Raw genomic sequence first — 7,409 nt, 5'->3', positions numbered from 1 at the left:
TCTCTCGAAAGCACACATTGGGGAACGTCAAAATATTGTGGTCTATTTGATTGGTCTGTACCAAGATTTTGGAGATTTCGCTTCTCCGAAGGTTCGTATTATCTACGGATTGGGGATTTGCATATCCAATTGACCACCTCTAGTCTTGTTGATTTCTATTCTTTTTAGTATTTGGATAGTAGCCTATTGAAGAGTATATATCCGCCTCTTAATGTGTGGTATATTTACCTAATATTAAGAAGCGAATATACAATAGCTGTCAATGAATAATTATATACGTAGTGCTACAGGAAAGAAACGGCAGCGCTTGCTCCACGAAAGGATAAATTTAAAGGCATACATTAAAAAGAAAACCGAGACGCGTTGGAAAAATTAAAAAAAAAAACTCGAATGTAAACTCACCCTTGTCAAAAAAAAAAAAAATACATGACTTTTAATGAGAAAAGACGAAACATGGCAGAAACAAAGAATGAAATGGAAAAATAAAGAATCATTGTACTTACAGTACTAAGAGGAATCCACTCATTTCGGCATTGGAATTTATTCATGTGCATTTACTGGTACCTTTTTCTTAATGAAATTACCGTACAACACGTGCTTCCATAAGTTTTATAGCTATCCATTATTGCGCTAGTATGCACAAACATACACACAAACACAAACACCCACATCACACACTCACACTCACAAACACACAAGCACAATGGGTTTTATTGACAGTGCAAAATTTAGGACAACATTTATAACTCCAATTTAAGACATCTTTACTTTGGAGGTGAAAAGTCGAAAAAGAAAGTACATCTTAAAATTAATTAATCTCTGAGGGATGAAAGCGAAAAAACATAACCATTAATTTGAATTCTATATTTATTAGTTATATGTACAATGTGCACATTTTTTCGTATAAAATATTATTCATACTATTTGTAATGCAGAAAGAAACACTAATTGTCCATATTATTTGTAATACAAACAAGAAATATGTAGACAATGCATATCTGTTGCTTATAATCTAAAACTTACAGAAATCTTTTAATAATATAAAATAAAAAGAATTAAATTTTCCTATTGATTTCGTATGAAGGAAACCACATTTCATAGTTATTAAAAGTACAGAAATGCAGCATCATATCAAAAAACCCTCACGTGCTTAAGTAGGTTAAAAAGGGGGACTGCGATAAGTATCCCACTCCGTCTATTATTTCAGTAGCAGTTTCTTCTATCTTTTAGTTTTCGAAAGAGATGCCTTTACACTGATTTCCAACAAAGCGAGGAGCAGCAGGTCAATATGTTTCGAGAATGCCAAATCCTTTTCATCCTCAAACAACAAGGCAGATGGAAGTGAATATCTTTCTAATAACGTTTTGAAGATTTGTCACAATTGTTCATTTGAAGATCTTATTGATGCTTTATTTTTACATACGACTATGTCTTTAAAACTAGTTTGCACAACGGGAATTTCGCCCTTTTCTGCGGTAGTTGAATTTCATCTCCAGCTCTTTGGAAACCAAGCATTGGAGAAAGGTCACTTTTCCTCCCAATGATGACAGATAGGAACACTGAAACAGAAAAATAAAAATAAAAATCATGAACAATCATAGTGCAATTTTTCAGGTAGAGAGAAAAAGGAAAAAAATAATTACAATACCTCATGTGTAACTACAATCAATATGCAATAAAACAATTGGTTACTGTACTCGATTGCATGAAGTCACTTATTCTCAATAATCCACTTTTAACGACCTTCCATACAGCGAAATTAAACTACCATTAATTAAAGTTATTCTGTAATACCTTAACTTTTGATTTTATTGCAGCTGTTAACTCTGATTGTTCAGGAGGATCAAAGAAGTTGGAAGGATATAAGACTTTATATATACACGTACATGAGAAATAATTCTGAAACGCTCATAGAAGGCTACATTACGTATGTGCTCATAATATAAAATGCCACTCCAAGACCACCGATATCATAACTGATGCAAAAAAAAAAAAAATCTTTGAGTTTTATGTCCCACGATTATGTCGTCTAGGCTAAAGGAGACGGTGATGATGAAGAATGAATGAAATGGTGGGTTGAAGAAAGTGGGAGGAAACGGGAGAACCCCGACGAAACCCACGCACACGGTGTTTGTCCACCACAAAGTTCACTTGGCGGGGACTAGGATCATAACTGATGCAGACCAGCATGGTATGAAAGAAAGAACTTTCTAATAATAAAATAATATAGCTACTCATTTATGAAACACAACTAGACAACGATAGAAATTATTATCTTTCACTACTGCTACGTAACCTACAAAAAGAAGTTAAAATTCAGCATTTACATATCGTGACAGAACTACGCTATCGGATGCAGCAATCTGACAAGCTGCATACAGTTGGAACTAAGCAGTAGAGGTATTCTTCTACTGTCATAAGAAATTTCATTCTGATTGGATACGATTTAGTAAGTTGAATTTATGATGCAAGTCGAAACATGTATTAGCATTTCAAAATATGGCAAAAAATAAAGTGAAAATTAAACAAAATGGTGTATAACTTTTATATTCCGAAAGATCCCAAACTGAGAGCATAACGCTGGCTCCCTCACTTGTTACTGGAGTATTTTAGAAAGTAAATCTTCTAGGACCAGAATTCTATCACAATCAGTAGGGTGAAAATAGTCACATTATTTGTTTCGAACAGTGTTAGAAGTTGTGGTAATAATAATAATAATAATAATAATAATAAAATATACTTCTCTTTGGTGAAAATTATATATTTTACCCCTCTGTTGAGAAATATATTTTCGGGAGGAGTACTTTTACCCATTCAAAAAAAAAAAAAAAAAAAAAAAAAAAAGCGCGAACACAATAACATGTGATATATTCCATATTAGAGCTTTCCTTATATATAAGTACTTAAGTCAAATACAATAATTGCTGAAGTAATAAAAATCATTAAACAAGGAAATCTTTAAAAATCTAAAATAATAAATAAATAAATAGAGTGTGTCTGAAGAAGACAAGGGTAGTTGCTGAAACAGTTACATTTAAATAAAAGTGGGGCAGTGGTGGCTCGGTGATAAGAGCGTTCACCTCTTGTGTCTGGAGCCCCTGGTTCGATCCCAGCTCACGCCAAGCGGCTCTGTGTTGGACAAAGACGGTGTGCGTGGGTTTTCTTGGAGTTCTCCAATTTTTTCCCACATTCTTCATTCCACAATTTAATTCATTTCTCATCATCACCGTCTCAATTAGCCTTAGTGCCTGATCGTGGAACGTTAAATCGAATACTTCATTTACATAAAAGTATTGCCTTGTTCAGCAATTATTTTATTTTAGTTAAGTACTAATAAAATTACTATTTTCTTTTCTTCTTGCTCGGCATTTTCTTACATGTGTATTATAAAATAACATGTCTAAAACTCACCTGTCACACATTCGGTGTGTAGGTCATCCTCCACAGTGATTATTTCTAGAGCAGCTCGACGAGCAGAAAGGGGTGAGAGTCACGGCTTCAAGTTCAGTTAAGAAAGATTCCGTGCTAGGTGGTCTGCTGATCAATTCATCATTTGCAGGAGCATTGGCCACACACTCTGGAAAGTAGGAGTACATGCAAGTCTTATCTTTGCAAATAACATGTATTTACAGCTAGGCCTATTACAACGACTAAATACATTTAACATGAAATGTAGCAGTTTAATTTCATGTAAACAGTAAAGTGAGCTTTTTATCATATTTTGTATTAAAAAAAAAAAAAAAAACTAAGAGCATATAGAAAGGAAAATGAGTTGGCAAGAAAATATCAGCCATAAATTTCACATGCTTTCTGTTCTGGATATTTTCAGCGTAAAGGACGGTGTGAGGAAGAAATATTTTACAAGAATACCATGCTACAAGAAAAACAATTACATCCCATTCATTCTGAATACACGTTTTCATAATTATCTTTAAAAGTTAAATTTAAATAAATTACAGGTCGTAATGAACAGAAAAGATTACCCTTGTTTTGGACATGCATTACCAATACTGGTACAATTTCGTTCGAAATTAAATTTATATATCAACCCAGAGTCCGAAATCGTGCTAATCTCAGTGCGGGAATGGTTACTTCTTAAATGGAAAGATACGTAAAATAAATATTGACAAACTTGTGGACAGATAGATTTTATGGATTATTGTCTGCCCGTTGTTAACAAAGCAGGGATCGGATTTGAGAACGCAAAATATCGCATCTTGAAAACAAAGAAAACTAATGACTACCTGCGTTTACGAAGGTGGACATTTTCTGAGCAAAGACACCAAGGCAAGTAATTTCTTGCTATGTACGACTTCATTTAAATTCTGCAATGTTAAAAAAAAATCTTAAATTTATAATACAAGCTTGATAAAATCAAGAGCTCCAACTCTGGGATGGGTTTTATTAAAAAAATATATCCTACTCTGGGAGGGGCAGTCGTCACCTCTGGATCTGCCCCTGTTGTGTACACAGCTTCCTTCTGGCGGCAGCAGATATGTAAGCCCCGAAACAATGAGGTATGTTTCTTTTTACTGATGGGGCTGCAATGCCCCAGTGATAGGGCGTTCACTTCTAGTGCGTGGGGTCCCTGGTTCGATCCCAGCTCGTGCCAAGTGGGCTTTGTGGTGGACAAACCATGTGCCTGGGTTTTCACGACATTCTCCCATTTTCGCCCACTTTCTTCATACCACCATTTTTCACTTTTCATTATCACCATCTTCCTTAGCCTCGGTGCCTTATCCTGGGGCGTGAAACTAAATATTTAATTTCATTTCTTTTTAATGATGAGGATGTGGTGTTCTACTTGAAAGCAGGTTTTTGACACAAAGAGACTTCCCTTGTTATTGCACGCATAAATATTAGGGGGATATTCCCTATGTCAATAGCTCGCTAAAATACATCTGACTGGGACCACCACTAGCCCCCAACCACGGACCATTAATAAGACATTTGGTTTCCTTTGAATCGTTTTACGATTAGCAGTGGAACTTATAATAATGTAGTCATTAGAAGATACTTAACTGAGTTGGAATATATTTTCTTGAAATTTAGTGGCAACATTGATCAGTATCCATCATCACATGCTGGCACAGGAGCCTAGAATGCGATGGAGCTCTCTACTCAATTAATGAACAAAATATTCGAACACTGTCGAACGAATAAAACCCGTTACATTATTATGATTCTCACACCCAATTCTGTGGCACAGCTACGGTAGCCAAGTGTCTTGTGAGGGTACGTAGGTGCGACAGGACGGTGGTCGCAGTTTGAGAGTGCTCTCAACTGGGGTAATATCCTCCCACTGATTATGCACATATACAATGAGAGCACTACTTTAACAAACGAGTCTATCAACTATACATCGATTTTGTGGATTTTTTCACTAGATTTAAGGCACTAGTGTTACAAAAGGCTAAACAAAACATAACTGAGTGAGCCAAGGGGTTAGAACTTCCATCGGTCAGAACTTTGAAGTCATACACGATTTATACCAGCTGGCCACTAAAATGCAGGAATGCTATATAACCGAGTCAGTAGGAGCACAGCAAGAGGGCCCGAGCAGCAGCGACGGGACGCGTTCGTAGGGAGCAGGCGCGTCAGCGACGGGAAGTACACGTATAAACGAGGATCGTGGAAGAGCACACTTACATATACGATACTTTCACTGATCACTTATGCTGTGCACTGACAGTAATTGTTTTTTTTTTCACACCCATTCCTTCACGAAAAATGTTTCTCATAATATTTTACCTACATATTTTCTATTTGGTAGAACCGTGTGCTCGATTGAAGCAGAATTTTGAGTGATGGTGAAAGCATTGTAAGCGTAAGTGTGCTTTTCAACTATCCTTGTTTACGTGTATAGTCTCCGTCGTTGACGTGCCTGCTCCCTACGGACGCACCCCCTCGTTGCCGCTCGGGCCCTCTTGTTGTGCTCGTGTCCGGACTCGAATAGAATGCATTTGTGCTTTTTAGTGGGCACCTAGCAAAAGTTCGTTCGTGTTTTATGCACTGTGCTTAATATGCCATACGTCTACTCTGTATTTATACTAACCCCCGTGAAGTAAATCTGCAACTAGTAATGGAGCTCCTCACTTAGTGCATGAAAGCTCTAACCTAACCTGAAAATGTAATGTGTCAAAATTTGGTAGAACAGTCTGTTCCAGTAACGCCTCCAAAAGCATACACTGACTGTCATCTCGGCGTATGAGGCCCGGGTTCGATTCCCGGTGGGAGCTGATGTTCGGATTCACGTTAATCAGTAGGCCCACGTCTTATATAGTCTTGCTGCTAAACAGGACGTTAAACTCAAAATCAACTCAACTTACTGCCATCTCGTTCTTTGCTTGTATCCAGCCGTCTTTCGCCTTGGCAAATAGTTCCACAATGCGTGCAGCTTTATTATACGGATCAATTGTATAAGTAGTAGTAGTAGGAACAGGTTAGAAGACCCGCGGAGGTTGGTTGCTCCTGTTCTCGACATGAAATGGGCAAATTAAAGACTTGTCCAATTTTTTTCGTACATTTTACACTCCGTATAGTAAAACTGCACCCCAGAATGACATACTTTCCCATGCATACTCACTCCCATATACGGTTTATTAAGTTTAAACACAAACATTATCATTTTACTACCTTCACTTTTGATATTTTATATAGTATTCTACCTAAAAATATTTAATTTGGTAAAGGTGTCTGCTAAAGTTAACCTAATGGAGGTATCCTCGTTCTTTCTACGGTATTTTAATACACTCTAATAAGAAACAATAGGCAACGCTGTATGAGAGAAGCTAATACTCAATCTGCTGAATTTTACACAGAATATACCTAGATAGGAATAGGATAGGAATTATACTTACTTGTCTTAAAGCTGACTTCTTCACTTAAACACAGAAAACCATCATAACACCACAAAGTTCCATGGCAATTCTGAAATGGCTCACGATTCCCAGCATGCACTGCTCAAACTGCAGTTACAATACAGGGAACGTCCGCGCTTGCAGCACTTAAAAAAGACGTCTATTTTTGGTGATGTTCGACACGTGATTCTTTGTACCATTCTGGCACGTGATAAACACGTACAATTTAGGTCATTTTTCACACGTCATTTTTGTTACCATTTTGGTACGTGATAAAGACGTTCCAAATTTTCAAAAGACGTCATTTTGAATTCGAACCCCAAAAAAAGACGTGTTAATGACGTGACTGTGCTACCTGGGAAGTAGTAGTAGTAGGAACGGGTTAGAAGAAGCCCCGCGGAGGTTGGTTGGTCCTGTTCTCGACATGAAATAGGCAAACTTTTCGTACATTTTACAATCTAAGGATCTGTATAGTAAAACTGCACCACAGAATGACATACTTTCCCATGCATACTCACTCCCATATACGGTTTATTGGGAATAATAAAA

At 36.9% G+C, this 7,409-nt stretch overlaps 1 long non-coding RNA gene across 1 annotated transcript; it reads right to left on the bottom strand.

Moving 5' to 3' along the window:
- Positions 1 to 799: 799 nt before the first annotated feature.
- Positions 800 to 7,132, bottom strand: LOC145683324 (uncharacterized). The gene is made up of 3 exons (XR_014131043.1): positions 6,861 to 7,132; positions 3,412 to 3,577; positions 800 to 1,559 (listed from the first exon to the last, which is right to left on the bottom strand). It is a non-coding gene; the product is annotated as an uncharacterized LOC145683324 (long non-coding RNA).
- Between the last annotated feature and the right edge of the window lie 277 nt (positions 7,133 to 7,409).

The sequence above is a fragment of the Thermobia domestica genome, chromosome 4, assembly GCF_964235325.1.
Source record: "Thermobia domestica chromosome 4, izTheDome1.hap1.1, whole genome shotgun sequence".
NCBI lineage: Eukaryota > Metazoa > Arthropoda > Insecta > Zygentoma > Lepismatidae > Thermobia > Thermobia domestica.
The sequence above is the reverse complement of the archived record's forward strand: the minus strand, read 5'-3'. Positions and strand labels throughout refer to the sequence as shown.